Source organism: Prionailurus viverrinus, chromosome C1, assembly GCF_022837055.1.
Source record: "Prionailurus viverrinus isolate Anna chromosome C1, UM_Priviv_1.0, whole genome shotgun sequence".
NCBI lineage: Eukaryota > Metazoa > Chordata > Mammalia > Carnivora > Felidae > Prionailurus > Prionailurus viverrinus.
Window position 1 is genome coordinate 213,800,960 of NC_062568.1, and position 19,680 is coordinate 213,820,639.

The following is a 19,680-nucleotide window of genomic DNA, read 5'->3' on the forward strand; positions in this document are numbered from 1 at the left end:
AACATCTTGTACTAGAGAATTATTCAGAAGTGAGAAGTTTACTTCGTTTCTTACAAGGCTTCCCAGTCCCTCATGCAAACTCTTAAGACTGGATGTGTTCTGGAATCCCGCCTTTTTCAGGGTTTAGGAAGAAAAAGTGGTGTATATATCACGGATGCACACTACCTCCAGTAGGGCTTGTAATCAAACACCTTAAAGCCTGTGATAAAACATGACTGCCCACACTTAACAAGGTAAGGAAGGACTAATGTCCTTGGGTCTGCTCTGGTCTGGGGATGTCAGGATTGCAGGTGACCATACACCTGAATGTTCTTTCTGTCTTAGGGTTATGTTGATATAAAAGAAATCATTCCCAGGAGATGTACCTTTGCTCGATTTGAAATTTTAATGCAGCCAGTAAAGGAATCCTCTAGATATGTCTCAAGAAGATTCAGTTTTTAGCTTTTGAAAAATATGAAAATAACAATACTCGTAAATACTAGTATTTGGTCCTTAAAACCTCGTGATGTATTAGAATATATATGTATAGGAGAGTTTATCATTAAATATTAATATCAATATCAATGTCAAGGTAATATTAAATTTTTTTTTTTAATGTTTATTTATTTTTGAGACAGAGAGAGACAGAGCATGAACGGGGAGGGTCAGAGAGAGAGGGAGACACAGAATCGGAAACAGGCTCCAGGCTCTGAGCTGTCAGCACAGAGCCTGACGCGGGGCTCGAACTCATGGACTGCGAGATCGTGACCTGAGCCGAAGTCGGACGCTTAACCGACTGAGCCACCCAGGCGCCCCATGGTAATATTTAATATTGCTAAGTTAACAACTCTGTAGAGTCAACCGTAGGCTCAGCTGATTTTTTTCCAAGAGGCTTCAAAAGACACATAACCTTTGACATAATAATCCCATCTTTACAGGACACTTGGGTGGCTAAGTAGATTAAGTGTCCGACTTTGGCTTAGGTCATGATCTCAGGGCCGGCGAGTTTGAGCCCCCTCGTCCGGCTCTGCTGACAGCTCAGAGCCTGGAATCTGCTTCAGATTCTTTGTTTCCCCCACTCTTGCATGTGATGTCTCTCTCCCTCTCTCTCCCCCCAAAATGAACATTAAATTTTTTTTTTAAATAATGATAATTCCATCTTTAGAAATCTGCTCTAGGATTTTAACCTTCTTCAACCAGAGAATCATAATGACCTTGGCTATTGGGTATTTCAGCTAAGTGAGCTATGATGCCCACAGTTGCTGAGAATGGCTGAGCTACCACCCCTCCCCTTTTTCTTCTGTCAAGTGGCCTTTTCCACAATGGCCCATGTCTTTCCCCCTGGCCCCCAGAACAGGAGCTCTTTCCTCCCTGATCCTTGGAATCCTGTCCTGGCCATTTACCTGTGGTGCAGGGTGTCCTGTGTGTGCATTTCTAGGACTTTGTGTGGATCACACAGGCCTGAGTGAAACTAGCCCTTAAGTTTACTTGTATTGGTAGGCGCCCCCCCCCCCCCCCCCCGTACATTATAGGCGAATGTCCCCTGGCCTGGGAGACCCATGTGGGGGCAGCTAGGCTAAGCTGTTTTGATGGCTTGTGTTCTCAGCATCCAGCACACTGTCTTATATCCTAGGTATTAAAATGTATTTGTTGAGTGAACGGATAGATGTTTAGGAGATTTGACCCATAAATCACTTAAAGCCAAGGTACTCAGGTAGACTTCAAAGACTCGTGTTTGAGGTGTAGCCAGAGGTAGCCTGAGACAGTGCTGGAAAGGGCGTATAGTGTGCAGCAGTCTGGTCCTTTTGTGAGGGAATGGTCTGGAAGGTTTGCACCTGACTTGCACAGTAGACCTGTCCACAGGAGACAGAGGGTCGCACAGTAGGGGTCCTGCCTTCTAGCAGAGCTGCCTCCACCAAGGGAAGGGGGTCTCAAAGCAGTGTTGTTGGGTGGGTAAGGAGTTGTTCATTTGAATTATTAAAAATGTTTGACGGGGCACCTGGGTGGCTCAGTCGGTTAAGCGTCCGACTCTTGATTTCGGCTCAGGTCACGATCTCACGGTTTGCGGGATGGAGCCTCGCATTGGGCTCTGCGCTGACAGCTCGGAGTCTGCTGGGGATTCTCTCTCTGCCCCTCCCCTGCTGGTGCTCTGTCTCAAAATAAGTAAATAAGCTTTAAAAAGTTTGATTTGTTCATAAGATTGCTGAGACATTTGTATTTACTCTGTTAAATCTATCACTTGAATTTTACATATTTTAAATTTTGATTAGGATTGGCTTTATAAACTGTTAACCTTTTTCTTGAATTTTTGTCTATGTCTTCCTTTATCTTCCTCCAACTTCCATTATGGATTGCTTTCTAAAAAGATGTGAGAAAACTTCAGCCTGTCCTCATGCCACCCCTTAGTTCCACTTCATAGTGGCACCCCTCCCTTGTAGCCAGGCTTCGGTGTAACCCGGGAGGCCCTTCTCCGCCTGTCTGAGAACCATCGTTCTCAGGTCTGGGCAGGCACTGCCCCCCGCCCCGCCTGTGGGCCCTAGACACCTGCTGGCTGGAAGGGATCCAGTGTTACCAGCTCCTAGGAGTCTAAGGATGCTCATTGCCTCTCCACTTACTTTTGCCTCCAGGAGGCAGAGTAGCATCGTGAGACTTCGGCTTTGGTGTCATTAAATCCCCAGTTTCCTGATTTTCTACAAGAGTGATGCTCCTGGCTTGGGATCACGTGGCTGTGTGCTGCTGTCTGGAACAGTGGTCTTGTCTTCTGCGCCGAATAGTCAGTAAAAGAGCTCCACCTGGGTCTTATTTTTAGCCAGAAACAAATCCAGACAGCTGTACGTGTGAATCCAGGCTGAGGCGGTTTGATTCTGGTGTCCACACCCTTTCTCTCACCGTGACTGTGCCCATAGGAACTGCAGGCTAGGGAAATACTTATGGGGGCGTGGCTCCCCATTTTCTTCTTCCAAAGAAAAGGAATAGGGAGCTTGCTTTCATGCCTTGAGCCACGGCAGTCTAGGTGTTTGAATCAGAGCAAACTGTGATACATTTTTCCATTTTAATTTTTTCCTACTTGTCTCTTGATGTGGAAAGTACCTCAGAGGATTTGTATTTGGAGACTGGGATTGATTGTGACAACCAGTCTGAAGGTGGAGCTCTCACCTGAGCCCATATTCTCCCCAGGGACACCTAGTGGTGTCCCGAGTTAGTTTTGGTTGTCACACTGGGGAAGGAGGTGCTGTTGAATATCCCACAGTGGGCAGTACAGCCCCCTCCCCTGAGAATGACCCAATCTAACCAGTCCTGCCGGAATTTGCCACTGCCTGCTTATAGACTCGGTAGTTCACTGACACGTTCACTGACACAGCGGGTGTGCCCTCCTGAGAGCTCCCCTCTTTGGGTTTGTGAAGGCCAGTTGGCCACCTGTTCACTGATTTTCTTCAGCTTCCTCTTCCACCTCCACACCTACTGGTTTGGTTGTTCTTTTAAGTACCTTTAATGGCACATTTCCTCCCCCCCCCCCCCACACCCTTTTTTTGAAATAAAATTTGTGATACGTTAAGGGAACCACTTTAACGTGAACGATTTAGTGGCATTTAGCACACTTCCTGTGTTGTGCAGCCATCACGTCTATCTAGTTCCAGAACATTTTCATCTTCCCAAAGGAAGCCCTGTGTCTTTTGAGCAGTATTCATTCGCCCATCCATGTACACAGAGAGCGCCCCTCTCAACCACTGCATTCTGTCTCTGTGGGTCTGTCTCTTTCCTAGAAGCAGAATATTTTCTATTTCACGTAAATGGAACCATATACTTTGTGATCATTTGTGTGTGCTTTCTCCACACAGCATAATGCTTTCAGGGACCGTCCACGCTGTAGCATGTGTCAGTGCTGCACTCTTCTTTGTGGCTGGAGAATATTCCGTTGTTGGCTGTGCCACATTTTGTTTATCTACTGATTCATTGACGGACATTTGGGCGGTTAGCACCTTTGGCCATTGTGAATAGTGCTGCAGTGAAGTGTGTGGACACACGTTGAGTACCTGTTTCCGGTTGTTTGGGGCTACGTGCCTAGGAGCAGCCGTGCTGCATCACACGGCGAACCTGTGTTTAACCTTTTGAGGAAGCTCCGTACGGTTTTCTTTCCACACTTAACTTTTATTGACAGGAAAGCTTGTGCTTCATTACAACTTATGCAATGTAATTCCCAAATAAAAGTATTTTGTGAAGGAAGTGTTTTAGAATTCACAGTTCAACTGGGGGATATTTCATTTTGTTACTACCTCTCCTGACCTCCGGACTAGATGTGTGCCTGGGGGTTTGTAGCTGCACAAGGTAGTGAGTCCGTCAACAGGCAGGGAGGTGGTAATCTGTGAATCATCCAGAATTGGTCTTTTCACATAATTTGGAGAGATCACAGAAGCCTATTTAAATGTTTTCAAATTTAGTTTCTGAGAAAGAACAAGCAGAGATTTCAGAAGAAATCTAGAATTAAGTGTACTTCGGTTCTGGCTGCAGTACAGAGAGAGGAAGAGAGTCGGGGATTCTTCCAGATGCCAGAGCTGGGGCTCTGGATGGCCCTGCTGCCGCAGGAGTGGTGCGAGTTGGCGGGTTGCACACACACCCCTGTGGACCAGTCACACTTGGAAGCGGTCATGCCTTCTTTGAGAGGCAGATGAGGTCCTTTACATGTCAAATGGCCAAGTCTGGGTGACAGGACATTAGAAGCTTCTTGAATTGCAGTGATTGTTTTTACCATAATGTAATTTTTCTAGTAACTGGATTCTAAGTAGGTCTTCCCTGTGTATTGTTCAGTTGGATTCAGAGTATTTTCCATGAGGCATTTCTAAGTTTGTTTGTCTTTTTTTAAAGAAATTGAGGGACACCTGGGTGGCTCAGTCGGTTAAGCGGCTGACTTAGGCTCAGGTCATGATCTTGGGGTTCATGATGTCGAGCCATGCGTTGGGCTCTGTGCTGACTGCTCAGAGCCTGGAGCCTGCTTCGGATTCTGTGTCTCCTTCTCTTTCTGCCCCTCCCCCACTCATGCTCTGTCTCTCTTTCTCAAAAATAAATAACATTAAAACATTTTTTTTAAATTTTTTTTTCAACGTTTTTTATTTATTTTTGGGACAGAGAGAGACAGAGCATGAACGGGGGAGGGGCAGAGAGAGAGGGAGACACAGAATCGGAAACAGGCTCCAGGCTCCGAGCCATCAGCCCAGAGCCTGACGCGGGGCTCGAACTCACGGACCGCGAGATCGTGACCTGGCTGAAGTCGGACGCTTAACCGACTGCGCCACCCAGGCGCCCCTAAAACATTTTTTTTTTAAAAGATAATGAGATCGAGGGCACCTGGGTGGCTCCGTCAGTTGAGCGTCTGACTCTTGATTTTGGCTCAGGTCATATCTCAGGGTCTTGGGAATGAGCCCCTCATTGGGTTCCACGCTGAATGTGAAGCCTGCTTGGGATTCTCTCCTCCCTCCTTCTGCCCCTCTCCCCTGCTCCCACTTCCTCCCCTTCTCTCTCTCTCTCTCTCTCTCTCTCTCTCTCTCTCAAAAAAAGAAGAAAGAAAGAGAAAGAAATTGAGATCAGAGTTCTTTTGCGCATTGAAAAGCCAAATACTAAATTAGTGTAAAGCACCAAGTGAAATGGTTTGGGGCAAGAAATGGTGATGGAGAAGGGATGGATTTATATGCTCCTTCAAATGTATGGAATGTTACTCCTCTCAACCTGAACGCAGTGCATATATAGCCTTTTCTTTGTCTGTTGCAGACAATTTTTCATGCATTGGAGACCAGACCAGAAGCACTTCTGAATTAAGGTAATGTTGAAGTAATTGATCCTTGTCAGTTTTTAAAGCACAATGTTTAAATTTTTTCAGGGTTTCTTATTTTAATAATTTAATTTTTGTGTAGTTTTGCCCACCTCTTTTTAAGCCCATAGTTGGTTTTCAGAACAAATTGTTCCTGAGAAACATGTTTCTTTGAAAGGCTCCATCCAGTGTTCAGAAGGAAGAGTTAAGGCCCCAGAGATGGTCGTTCACGTTCTGGACAAGAGCAGAATCTCTCCAGCTTTTTTAATTAGAAAGCAAGAGAGCCCTTTTTCCAAATCAAATGTTGGTTCAAATACCAGCAGATGGTTCAGATAGACGTGAAGCCACATGATTCAGAGAAAAATCCCCGTAAGTGCGTACGCAGTGAGAGCGTCACAGAGTCGGGGGTCAGTGAATCTGGTTGAGGGTACAGAGTTCCTTGTGAAATTCTTGCAACTCAGGATAAGTTAAGAGAATTTAAATTAAAAAGCAGAGCTAAACTGAATGAATTCGTTGCTTGAACGATTGGTTGTCCCTGTGCAGAGGGTTAACTTGACACCATAGACAAAAATTAAGTCAGAGTGAATCATAGACTCTAAATATTAACCCTAAGAAGAGGACATAGAAGGTTGTGAAGACTTTGGGTTTGGCACAGGTTTCTTAATTATGACATCAAAGTTAACAATCCATAAAAGAGAACATTTATAAGTTAGACTTCGTCAAAATTAAAAGCTTCTGCTCCTTCCAAGACACTGTTAAGAGAAGGAAAAGACCAGCCCCAGGCTGGCAGAAGGCGTTAGCGTGTGACATGCCTTAGATGACAAGTAAAGAGCTCTCAACATTCAGTATGAAGGGCGCGAGTGATTTGAACGGACGCTCCACCAAAGAGCATGTAGAGACAGCAGATGAGCATTTGAAACGATGGCCAAAATCATTAGTTATCAGGGGATGGAAATTAGATCTGTAAGGAGACACCAGTGTCCTACTAGATGGACCAACAGGTGATCCCACCAAGTGCCGAGAAGCGCGTGCGGGAGCGGGGCTTGTGGGCGCTGCCGGTGGGAGAGGAAATGGTGCCAGCACTTTGAAAACAGTTTGGCAGTTTCCTGGTGTTAAGCATATGCCTACCATGTAGGCTCCACTCCTCGGTGTGCACCCGAGACCAGTGAAAGCAGGTGTGCACATAAAGACTTGTACGGGCAGCAACACGGGTGAGTCTCAGCAGCGCCGAGTGAGTGGAGCCAGACCACGAGAAAGTACATACTCTGTGACTCCATGGGTATACGCTCCTGGACGTGTAGTGTATGCTGCTGATGTGTCGTGACAGAAAGCAGATGAGTGGTCACTTGGGGTGGGGCAGCATCCCAGCGGGGCACAGGGGGACGCCTGCACATGGTGGAGGTGTTCATTATCTGAGCTGTGTTGTGTGTGTGTCACATGTCAAGTTGTGCTTATGTGTCGTGTGACCTACACTTCAGCGAAGATCAATTATGTTTTAAATACTAAATGAACAATTAGAAAGCGGCGTGAGCAGGTCTGACCTCTACCTGGTGAACCCTTGTGTTTCACGGTCGCCACTGTTGATGTGTTCTTGGTTTCTGCAATGGGGCCTACTCTACTGACTCTAGGGAGGAAGTCTGGTGGGTGAAGGAGGAGGTAATTTTCTGTCTCTTAAATCATTTCAGGCTAAAAAATCTTAGTACTACTTTTACAAGTTCAATTTAGTGAGTGTTTACTATAGTTCAGTCAGGTTTTAAGGGCCTTGTGTGGGTTCTCATGGGCTCCTCATAGCAAGTGAGGTGTGGATACCATTACTGTCTCCATTTTTGGACCAAAAGCCAGAGTCAGAGAGAGGTTAGGAGCTTAGTGGAGGCTACCTGGTGATGAGAGGGTCAGAATGGGACCCTGGGTGAGTAAGCCCGAAGCACGTGGCCACCACACTGCCTCCAGCTGGCGGTCCTGCTCAGGTGGGCTGGATGTGCACACGAGGCCAATAAAAACTGTTTCTGCCCGGAAACCCAGGGGTGTCCCTCATAGTTTGCAGGGAGTGTAAATGGCACCGCAGGGAACTTGGGAGTGAGAGCCCCTCACAGGTGCTTGAGGTCATGAAGTTGTTCCTCCATGGTGCGTGTGATTGATTTCCAGCTCCCACCACCTTCCCTGCTAGACCTTCCTTCTGGATGTGTGCCATTTGTTTCTTAGACCACGTTAATCACGTATGAGTTCTGGCTCTGAAATAAAGGTGGGACTTCCTGTTTGGCCTCAACGGGTTTGCAGGGGCTGGGTTTATTGAATAGTTGTTTTTGTTTTTGTTTTTTTTTTATGTTTGTTTATTTATTTATTTATTTATTTATTTATTTATTAAAAAAATTTTTTTAACGTTTATTTATTTTTGAGACAGAGAGAGGCAGAGCATGAATAGGGGAGGAGCAGAGAGAGAGGGAAACACAGAATCTGAAACAGGCTCCAGGCTCTGAGCTGTCAGCACAGAGCCCGACGCGGGGCTCGAACTCACGGACCGTGAGATCATGACCTGAGCCAGTCGGACGCTTAACCGACCGAGCCACCCAGGCGCCCCAATGTTTGTTTATTTTTGAGAGAGACACAGAGTGCAAGCCGGGGAGGGGCAGAGAGAGAGGGAGACACAGAATCCGAAGCAGGCTTCAGGCTCTGAGCTGTCAGCACAGAGTCTGACGCGAGGCTGGAATGCAGGAACTGTGAGATCATGACCTGAGCCGAAGATACTTAACTGACTGGGCCACCCAGGCGCCCCAATTGAACAATTTTTGATCACATAGTATGTGCTAGGTTCTGTGCTCGACACTGGAAGCAAAAAAGATGACCTAGGCTAATAAGACGAGATGCGGAGGGAGAACATGATGGCACAGGTGGGTTCCACCAGACATAAGATTCAGGAGAAAGGCTCACTGGCCATTTCCTGTGACTCCAGAGGGAGAGGTGCCCTCAATGAGGGTAACTCATACCTGCTCTCCAGCACTGGCTCATCCTGGTCTTTCCATGACGTTGCCTGAGCTGGCGTCCCCGAAGTACTTTACGGTCCCCACCACGGTCCCCACTGTTCCTCTGATTGCTGGCATCTGCTGGGTGGGTGACTGGTTTGTCAGGGGACGAAAGGGAAGTGATGTGGGGACAGGAGGCAGGGTGGTAGGGACGGATGGGGACCACGCCTCTCTCTGTTTCTGATTGGGAGGACTAGGATTGGCTTTATGCAGGGAGAGCCTGGTTCCTGCTCTTCTAGCAACATGATAAAGTGAATTCCACCCCGCACCCCCCATTGAGTCTCTTCCTTGTGAACGAAGAGATGAGGATGGACTGAGAGCTGTGCCGGCCACTGTGGCAGTCGTACCGTCGGGCGCCGTGAGTGAGGCTGGTCCGAATCGGAACGTAAACCACACATTGGATTGTAGAAGCTTAGCATGACACACAAATGTAGAATATCCATTTATAATTTTCTCTATTGATTACGTATTGAGATAACATTTTTGATATATTGGGTTAAATAAATACATTATTAAAATTAATGGTAACCTGTTTCTTTTTATTTTTTCCCTATGTGTACCAGAAAACAGAAACTTCTGAAAGTGGTTCACGTTGTGTCTCTGTTAGACAGCAAGCCAATTGGACAAGAGACGTAGGAGCCTGTGAGCATGGGGGCTGGAGGGGATGGGAGACCCAGAAACTCTTACTCCTAATGAGTGGCTTCTCCTGACCTCGCTGGAAGGCAATTTTAAGATGCTTCCTCTAGAAATGGAGAAACCAAGATCTCTTGCCCCCGATGCAGCACTTGCAACAGGAGGGAGAAAGGTCTCTGTGCTTCCCGGGTCAGAAGGCGGCCTGACGTGTTAACTTCTGTTGCATCATTGTCAGCTTGCCCTGGCGGAGTGATATGTGGGTGCAGGTGACCGAGAAGTGAAACGTCTTTTTATGGTCCTGTGACCGTACCCAGCCAGTCACAGATTGCTTATAGTGCCTGGCATGGTCAACTCCAGAGGTACCTGAGTCCGAATTGTGGTCTTGCCATTTGTGACTCCCTCTATTTCTCTTGTTTCCCATGTGGACAGTTGGTAGGACCTCTTCCCAAGATTGTGAGGACACAGCAGGTGCTCCTAAGTCACAGCTGTGACCTGGGAGTAGATCATAAATCCCTTTTTACTTCTGAAGTGGTTAGGAATCCAAGCGGTAACATCCTGGAGACGTAGGTCCGCAGAAGGACGTTTGACTGTCACTCTTTTAGACTCTGGTGCCGGAAGACAGGGAGTTTGTCTTTTCACCACAGTGTCCTCTGTCCATGGCAGATGCTTAATAAACAGATGTGAGCGAATGAATAAGGTGTGTGTAGAGTGAGGCCAGGAGTGCTGCTGATTCGGGAATTCAGGTTTTTTGCTCTCCAGCTGGACATCACACCCGATCAGAGTGAGCAGGCTGCACCTGCTCCCACTGCAGCCGAAATGATCTGCTGTCGAAGAAGCAGAGCCGTCTGGTAGAAATCAAGACACATTCAGAAGAAAGAAGCAGTGTTGACCGTGCAAGTCGTGCTTCTGGTTTCTGCAACTTTATGGGGAGATGCAGAGCTACAGACCGTCTGAATCTACACTCTGCCGTGAGAAGACGGCTTAGGACGGTTCTGCCCACCAAGCAGAAGACACCAGCTCCCTGGGGTATCGGTCAGACTGTCTCTCACCGCTGTCACCTAGAATGTGGTTCTGCATCCTAGTCGTATGTGTTTCCACTCCCATGGCCTGCGTTTCAAATCATGGACACCCCTTGGCCACTGCCTTCAGGTGGGAGGGAAGAATCCGATGGCCTCAGAAGGAAGCATAAGGGCAAGCTGGGCACAGGTGGAGAGAGTGCCCACGGACCAGCTCGCACGCACACGCGTCTGACTCTGGAAGAGGCTCTGGAGGAAGAGCTGCCACCAGATGAGGGGCATCTGGTGAGGAGCGGCAGAGAGGAAGGGCACCCCTCGTCCTGGTCAGAGACAAGCCGCCGTCCGCGTGTCTTCGTTCCTTCGGCTTCCTGGACTCAGGGGGCAAGTGCCGTGTGAGACGCCGAGGCTGGAACTGGGCGCGGGCGGTCTCCGCTTCTCTGAGGCCCCTTCCGACAAGAGGCAGCGCCACAGAGGAGGGGCTGGGCTCAGCTCCCCGGGGCTCTGTCAAGGGCTGTAAGGTCCCCAGGGGTGTCTTCCAGGTTCAGTTTGGTGCTCTGTCAGCCAGAAATATGAGGTGGGCTAAGTTTCAAGTTCTTGTCTAGTTCAAGAATTTTCCTAAACAGGCACAAAATAGTACACATAGTTTAAATAAGTCTGAATTTAAAATTACTTAGTACAGGGGCGCCTGGGGACCTCAGTCGATTGAGCCTCTGACTTCCGCTCAGGTCATGATTTCACAGTTTGTGAGTTCAAGCCCTGCGTGGGGCTTTGTGCTGACAGCTCAGAGCCTGCAACCTGCTTCGGGTTTTGTGTCTCTGTCTCTCTCTGCCCCTCCCTCACTCACACTTTGTGTGTGTGTGTGTGTGTGTGTGTGTGTGTGTGTGTGTGTGTGTGTCTCTCTCTCTCTCTCTCTTTCTCTCTGTCTCAAAAATAAATAAACATTAAAACTTTTTTTAAAATTAAATTATTTAGTATAGATAGCAGAAATGCCTTCTCTCTCAGCCTCTTTGGTCTCAGCTGCAGAAGCGAGGTGGTGAAGGGGACGCTGTCATTTGGGAAGTGTAACAATAAGATGCACAGGCAGTGCCACCACCCTCAGAAGTCAACCTGTGGCAAACGCGGCTACCCTGCCAAGCAGAAGGGAACTTGCACCGGAGCATCAAGGCTGAAAGATGAGACACCCGTCACGACCAGGTGAATGAGGCACCTAGAAATGGGGTGCTGCAGATCCAGGTCTGGATCCCGGGAGGGGCAGCACCTCGACCCACAAGAGCAGCTGTCTCAGCCCCTGGTTCCTCTTAAGGATTTCAAGGAGACGTCGCACGATAAGTGTTCTCGCTTAAAAAGAAATGATTTAGTGCAATCACAGGATACAGTTGACCCGCAAGTGACACGGGGGTTAGGGGCGCCAACCGTGCCCCACCTCGGGCAGTTGCAAATCCTCATAATAGCTTTTAACTTCCCAAACACTTCACTATGAAGAGACTGCTGTTGCCCAGAAGCTTAGAATAAGTCTATTAGGATGTATTTTATACATATGTCATATGCTGTATTCTTAGGATAAAATAAATAAGAGAAAAGAGAACATCAGTAAGAAAATCACAAGGAAGAGAAAATACACTTATGGTACCGTACTGTATTTATCAAAACCGATCCATGTGCAAGTAGACCCGTGCAGTTCAAACCCCTGTTGTTCAAGGGTCAACTATATTTGAAATTAAAAAAAAAAATTTTTTTGGGGCGCCTGGGTGGCGCAGTCGGTTAAGCGTCCGACTTCAGCCAGGTCACGATCTCGCGGTCCGTGAGTTCGAGCCCCGCGTCAGGCTCTGGGCTGATGGCTCGGAGCCTGGAGCCTGTTTCCGATTCTGTGTCTCCCTCTCTCTCTGCCCCTCCCCCGTTCATGCTCTGTCTCTCTCTGTCCCAAAAATAAATAAAAACGTTGAAAAAAAAAAAAAAATTTTTTTTGTTAATGTTTATTTATTTTTGAGAGACAGAGAAAGAGCATGAGTGAGGGAGGGGTAGAGAGAGGAAGACACAGAATCCAAAACAGGCTCTAGGCTCTGAGTTGTCAGCAGAGCCCAATGCGGGGCTCGAACCCGCAAGCCGTGAGATCGTGACCTGAGCTGAAGTCGGACACTTAACTAACTGAGCCACTCAGGCGCCCCTGAAATTTTTTAAAGAAGTTTTCAGCGACATACATCTTATCAGATTTAATTTTAATATGTTCTGAAGTATAAATTGTTTAGAGTAAAAATTTATTTTATTTTTTATTTTTTTTTTAATGTTTATATTGAGAGAGCGTGTGCATGCAAGAGCAGGGGAGGAACAGAGAGAGAGGAGAGAGAGAGTACCAAGCAGGCTCTGAGCTTTCTGCGCAGAGCCTGACGCGGGGCTCGAATTCGTGATCCGTGAGATCATGTCCTAAGCCAAAATCAAGAGCTGGATGCCCAACCGACTGAGTCCCCCAGGGACCCCTCTGGTAATTTTTAAATGTGGCACTGCATGGCGGCCTGGAAGTAACTTATGCATGGAGGTAGAAATAGCGCTTTCTGAGGAAGGGGTTTAAGTAAATAAATAACCCTTGGAATCTGTAATTGTTGATCTGGCTGCCTTCTCAATCAGGCACGTCTCCGTGTAGGGGAATAGGGAGGTTTACAAAAGTGATTATTGTTATTTTTTTATGTTTATTTTTGAGAGAGAGAGAGAGACAGAGTGTGAGCAGCAGAGGGGCAGAGAGAGAGGGAGACACAGAATCTGAAGCAGGCTCCAGGCTCTGAGCTGCCAGCGCAGAGCCCAACACGGGGCTGGAACCCACGAACTGCGAGATCGTGACCTGAGCCAAAGTCGGACACTCAACCGACTGAGCCACCCAGGCACCCCATATTGTTATTTTTTTTTTTGATAAAAAGTCTTACTTTTTGTCATTAGACAAACTGTGTGCTTTACAGTCTGTCCATGTTGCATTGCTTTCCTGTTGTTGTGAGGCTCACGGTTAACTTTTGTCAGATAGTGTATCCTTTTTGGTGTACGTGGGCCTGTTCCGACCCCTTGCTGGAGCACTGGTAGAGAGCTGGGAAATCCGGGAGGTGAGTGCCGGAATGTCGTTGCGGCCATTCACGGGCCACCAGGCTTTTCCACTGCACTGATGTCGGGGTTGAGCACAGACTTCCGGAAGGACATGTTAGGTTCCCACAAATGCGCTTTGAGTGTGAGTGGCATTTGGCTATCAGTGACTCTATGAATTGCCTGTGTAGGTTTTGTCATTTGAAAAGCATTAAGAACCTTTATTTTTAAAAAGTAGTCAACAGAAGTCAGTGAGGCTCCTCGTCTGCCTTCTAGAATGTCGGTTGGGGACCTCAGGGTAGTCAGACCATTTGTAGGGCTACTAGGTGTGTTCGCTTTCTATAGAGATTGTTTCTTGGGTCTTACTTTTCTGTTCACAGAACTAGCATGCTTGTTGTATGAATTTATTTCTGCTGAGGATGATTAAATTTTTGCATTCTCCTAGTGCTTCAGGGGATGCACCTTAAATGGTGTTTACCAGTAAACTGAGAAAATTACACCGCATCACCCATAAATGCAAAACATGCCAAGTGGAAGTCTCTTGCGGGTGCATTATCCGACAGTAAGCCACTTAACTAAGTGGGGCTGCTTATGATCTGCGTCAGAAAGTTAAGAGCAGGAAAATCTGAGGGGACCAGGGAGATGCTGAGGGCAGATTATTTAAACACACTGTATCCTAGCAGAGTGGCGCACACACATCATCCCTTTTCAAATAACATGTAAAAGTCTGCCGGATCGCTAACACAGAGCCAAATGAGGATGTCGTGTGATTACATTTCCTGTGTGCGTCTTCGTTACCATTTGCTTACCCGTATCAAGACTAGTTACAGTTCACTTTTTATTTCATTGAATGTTCTGATAGTTGCTACTTCATAGAAGCCGATTGGGTGGTAATTATCATCAAAACAATTAAGTTTTTATCACTTTCTTAAAGTTTTTTTTGTTTATTTTTGAGAGTGCGCGTGCGCACACGTGTGTGAGTGGGGGAGGGGAAGAGAGGAGAGGACGACAGAGGATCCGAAGTGGGCTCTGTGCTGGCAGCAGAGAGCCCGACGTGGGGCTTGAACCCGTGAACTGTAAGATCATGACCTGACTCGAAGTTGGGACACTCAACTGACTGAGTCACCCAGGTGCCCCCTATTTTGAGAGAGACAGAGACAGTGGGAGTGAGAGAGGGACAGAGAGAGAGAGAGAGGGGGAGAGAAAGAATCCCAAGTGGGCTTCGTGCTACCAGCTGTGGAGCCGGGCGTGGGCTCGAACTCATGAAACGCGAGGTCATGACCTGAGCCAAAACCAAGAGTCAGACGCTTAACCGACTAGCCACTCAGGTGCCCTTTTTATCACTTTTCAAACATGGATATATAAGCTTCTCTCAAAAATAAACATTAAAAAAAAGAATAAAAAATTATTTATTTCATTTTTTTATTAAAAAGATTTTTTAAATTTTTATCTACTTTTGAGAGAGAGACAGAGACAGAGCAGGAGCGGGGGAGAAGCAGAGAGAAAAAGGGAGACACAGAATCCGAAGCAGCAGATCATGACTGACCCAAAGTTGGACACTTAACCAACTGAGCCACCCAGGTGTCCCAAGAATTTAAAAAAAAATTAAAGCAAATCCCAAGATCACATCATTTCACCAGAAGTAGGAAGTATTTCTAACCTTTGAGGGTTTTACTCCCATGGTGACCCAAACAAAAGAACAGCAACTCTCAGACGTCACCAGACCCCCAGGCCATGTTCAGATTTTCTTGATTTTCTCTAAGAAGTCTCTAACATCTTTAAAAAACATTTAATGGAAAATCGAAATGCATCCAAAAGTTAATAGTACAAGAACTTTGTCATCAGACTAGAGCAATTACCACCTCACAGCCGGTCTCGCTTATGTACGTCTTTGCCTGTTTTCCTCCTTGTCTTAAAGCAAACTTCAGACACGTCATTCAAGTCTTTACTACGTTAGCATGTACTTCAGATGTCGGGCTGTGGGTGGGTCGTGTTGGATGCAGTGTCCACAGCGTACGTCCCGGGCGCCTGCTACAGCCACAGTGACCCGTCGTGGCGGCGGCGGCCTGCCCGGTGTGGCTCGTGGTGTTCGGGTGGTACGTGAGGCGGGGAGGGTTTGAGTTTTTTTTTCTGTTGCCCTTTGGATTTGCACACTTACAATTTTGGAGATTAACTTGGATTTGGGAATGACAGAACAATAGAAAAACTGAAGACGGGTTTAAATTCCTGGTGTAAATCCCTGTCTCTCAAAATGCTTCATTGTCTTGGAGATGAGGGAGGGCACTTCTGTGGCTGAGCCGATTAGAACGAACCGCCGCCCCGTGTGACGCTGGATGCGCAGCGGCGCTCGTTTTGGTTTCTGAAGTTTGAGGGTTGTGTGAAAATTAAGGGGAACTTCACTCAAGTCCACCGGGGATACTAGAAGGGGAGGCTGATAGAGCCGGCGCCACACGACGTCAGGTACAGGCCCCAGTTGGAAAAGACGTGCGCTGCGGCTCCTACGGGAAGTCCACCGCCCCTGCCCCTCAGCCAGTGAGAAACCTCGTCCCCCGGAACCCCTGCTTCTCTCCAGTGGGCTTTCATTCAGAACAACCCTCCCAACTTCCCCTTCCTCCCTTCCTCCCTTCCTCCCTTCCTCCCTTCCTCCCTTCCTCCCTCCCTCCCTCCCTTCCTCCCTCCCTTCCTCCCTTCCTTCCTTCCTTCCTTCCTCCTTCCATAACATAACATTCCTTTCCTTTATTTGTTGGACTTGCCTATGGTTTTGCTGTAGCTCGCCTGTCCGGGATTGCAGTTCTCTGCTGTTCCTGAATAAACTTGTCTTTTGGTGGTAAAGTAACTGGCAGTTCTATTCTGAAGGTTAAGAGGTGCCCCTGCCGTTCGGTTCAGTGCCGCACCGTGGGCCCAAGGCTGTGCCAGCAGCTCGTGTCTTGGGTTGCCCTCCTTTTGGCCGCGAGACCACGTGTGTGCTCTGTTGAAAGGTGGACTTCACGGTCTAATCGCTGAAAAGCTCACAGAGCACTTTCCAGCTGTCTTACTTAATTTTCATTTCAGCTCTGTGGTGTAGGTGACAGGATTCCCATTCTGTAGCAGACGGGCCAGAGTACAAAGTGACTTGATGTCATGTTCCTGGTATGTGGCAGAACCAAAACTCGGAATCATTTGTTTTCTTTAACAGGCTTCACACCCAGTACAGAGCCCACCACGGGGCCTGAACTCATGACCTTGAGGTCAAGACCTGAGCTGAGATCAAGAGTCAGACGCTTAACCAGCTGAGCCACCAGGTGCCCCCTAAATTTGGAATCATTTTTATACCATCACCCCATTTTGCCATTAACAGACTGGCAGTATGAATGTCATTGTTAGTAACTGTAGGGTGCTGGGGGCACCACTGAAGTTCCTTCCCGTACTTTACTGGGGTCTTGAGGAGAGGGAAATGATGCTGCCTTTATCACGAAGTGAGGGGGAGCTACCGGAAGCACGTTATGTTGCAAATGTGAAATATTTGAATAAAAAATTTGGGTTAATGCTTTGACTTACAAAGATGTTGGATACAATCTAAATTAGGGCAGATCATATACTTGCTTTTAAGTTATTTAAATTTCTATGAAAAGTATTTTCAGAAGTTCTAAATAAAAGCTAATGGCAGATGTGGGTCATAAAGAACAGATGTGAGATTCTCAGCAGGTCCTGTCTTAGCGGATTAGACTAGGGAACGCACTGAGTCAGCACAGCCAGAGCTTAGCAGTGACTTTGCGGGGAAGGCGAGACTGAGCCCCGGCCACGGAACCTGATGGTGGGGCTTCCAGAAGCCACTGGGGAACCAAGGGTAGTGAAGAGAAAAGCAAAGTGATCCCATGTAAGTAACACTTAAAATGTACAGTTTTTAAATTAGCAAAACTAATATAAACTGCATTATCAATATTTGGAAGATGAATGAAGAGGAAAACATAACCAATAATTCTAATGAAAATGCTATTAGTCTTTTTAAATGTCTTTCTTTAACTAAAATATATTTTGATTCTTCTAAAATAGCTAAAATTATTACACACAAATTTGTTTTGATTTAATATACGACAAGCATTTTCCCAGATGTTTGTACCATCGTACTATTCTTAGTGATACGTAATAGTTCTCCCAGTAAAAAGTTGACATTAACTAGTCTTATTTTGAAAACTGAAAAGTATGGACAAAAAAAAAAAAAAATGTATGCTTCTTGGTTTCAGAGCCCAGATAACTTGTTAACCTTTTATTTAAAAAAGATGTTTCTTCTTTTTAAATACACAAAAAGAAAAGCATCATCATTTATACACTATTCTGTACCTTGTTTATTTCATTTACTTTATCCTCATAGAAGAGCATTCAGGTGAACTTTTAGTTGATAGGAATGAGAAAGTTTTTTGTTTCCGCTCAGTCCCGCTGTGTATTTGAGTGCGCGCGCTCCGTCCTCGATGTCCGTGTGATGCCACTTTCTCTTCGGGTGAGCACGGACTGGCTGGTTTTCCGCCTATGGTGCAGGGTCGCTGTCCATTAGCTTCTAGCGAAGGGGGCCATCCTTCTGTGGATGCACATGGACATCTCATCAAGGTGGTCCTGGACAGGGCCCACCTAGTGGCAGGAAGGCCAGTATGCTGGAGACCCTGAATGCCCCTTCATCAGTGAAAGTCCATCCATGTATAAAAAACTCCTTTTCCAGATTTGATTTCAGAAGATAACATCTTTGAGGTGGGGAATGGAGAATGTAATTAAAAAAAAATTTTTTTTAATGTCTAACCACAGGTTTCTCTTTCTCTCCAGGCCAATCATGTAACATAGGTCTCCCAGGACACTTATTTCAGTTCTAGTAGCAGTAGGAATACCTCTTTTCTTAAAAATGAACAAATGTGGGTTTTGAGTCTCTTTGTTGAGACTCAAATGTGGGCACTGCTTGTAGAGGGATCTGTAATTAAAAGGCAGTATTAATAATTTATGCTATTTACTGATGAAAGAGAAATAGATCTGGTTTTGTTCTCTTTGCTTGTGACTAAAGGTTCAAATCAACAAGTATTGGTATTATTGCTTCTGAAATCTTGTGGGGTAACTGAGTTAAATGGATCTTCTCATTTTTAAGACACGTAGGTTTTCAGTTAATTCATTTCTCTGGTTTAAAGCAATGCAACTAGGTGATTACCACATATATAAATCTACAATATATTTAAAAAGAACATCTAAGATGGGGCGCCCGGGTGGCTCAGTAGGTTGTGCGTCCAGCTTCGGCTCAGGTCATGATCTCACAGTTCATGGGTTGGAGCCTCGCGTCCAGCTCTGTGCTGACAGCTCAGAGCCTGGAGCCTTATGTCTCTCTCTCTCTCTCTCTCTCTCTCTCTCTCTCTCTCTCTCTCAAAAATAGACATTAAAGGGGTGCCTGGGTGGCTCAGTCAGTGAAGCGTCTGACTTCAGCTCAGGTCATTATCTCACAGTTCGTGAGTTCGAGCGCTGTGTTGGGCTCTGTGCTGACAGCTCGGAGCCTGGAGCTGCTTCGGATTCTGTGTCTCCCTCTCTCTCTCTGCCCCTCTCCTGCTCATGCTCTGTCTCCCTCTCAAAAAACGAATAAACATTAAAAAAAATTCAAAAAAAATAAAAATTAGCTCAATATTTTAGTGTTTAAATAAGAAGTTACATGTGTTGACTAAAACTAACAAGTCAGTTCACATCATGAAAACCATTAACTTATTTTTCTTCACAGTTCTTAGAAGGATGGAATAAAGTGACTTCTTTATAGACTAAGAACAGTTCTCTAACATAGAGGGGGGGGTGATGTTGCTGGAATCCAGCTACTCCCAACTCTGCGTAATCGTGTAGGAGATGTGATATGATCACATGTACATAGGTGTGTGCACGTGAGCGGTGGCAGGACGTCCTGGCCGGCAGGAAGAACCAGGGCAGTCTACAAGCTCAGAGGACACAGCATCCCAGCTTCCTCTTGTGAAAATTCCCTCGTATGTTCTTGGTGCTCTTACTGTCACATACGTTAACGTTCACAGCTTGCAGTCCGAAAGAGTTTGTAGGTGAGGGCTGGAGTGAGCATCAGCCTGTGTGCCACAGGCTAAAGTGCCTGCAGTGTAGCCTCCCCGGTGCTCCCTTTGATCAGGGAGGCTCGAGGTGTTCTTGGAAGCTTTCCACATGCTTC

The 19,680-nt window shown here is 46.5% G+C and overlaps 1 protein-coding gene across 2 annotated transcripts in view; it reads left to right on the top strand.

Annotated features, from left to right (window-relative positions):
- The window catches only part of GNB1 (G protein subunit beta 1), an 89,046-nt gene that overhangs the window by 35,712 nt on the left and 33,654 nt on the right, over positions 1 to 19,680 (top strand). The window contains exon 2 of one of the 2 annotated variants that reach the window (XM_047873735.1): positions 5,743 to 5,791. The exons of the other annotated variant lie outside the window; for it this stretch is intronic. The gene's annotated coding sequence lies outside the window, so the exon portion shown is untranslated. The remainder of the gene's footprint in view (positions 1 to 5,742; positions 5,792 to 19,680) is intronic. 2 annotated transcript variants of the gene reach the window in all.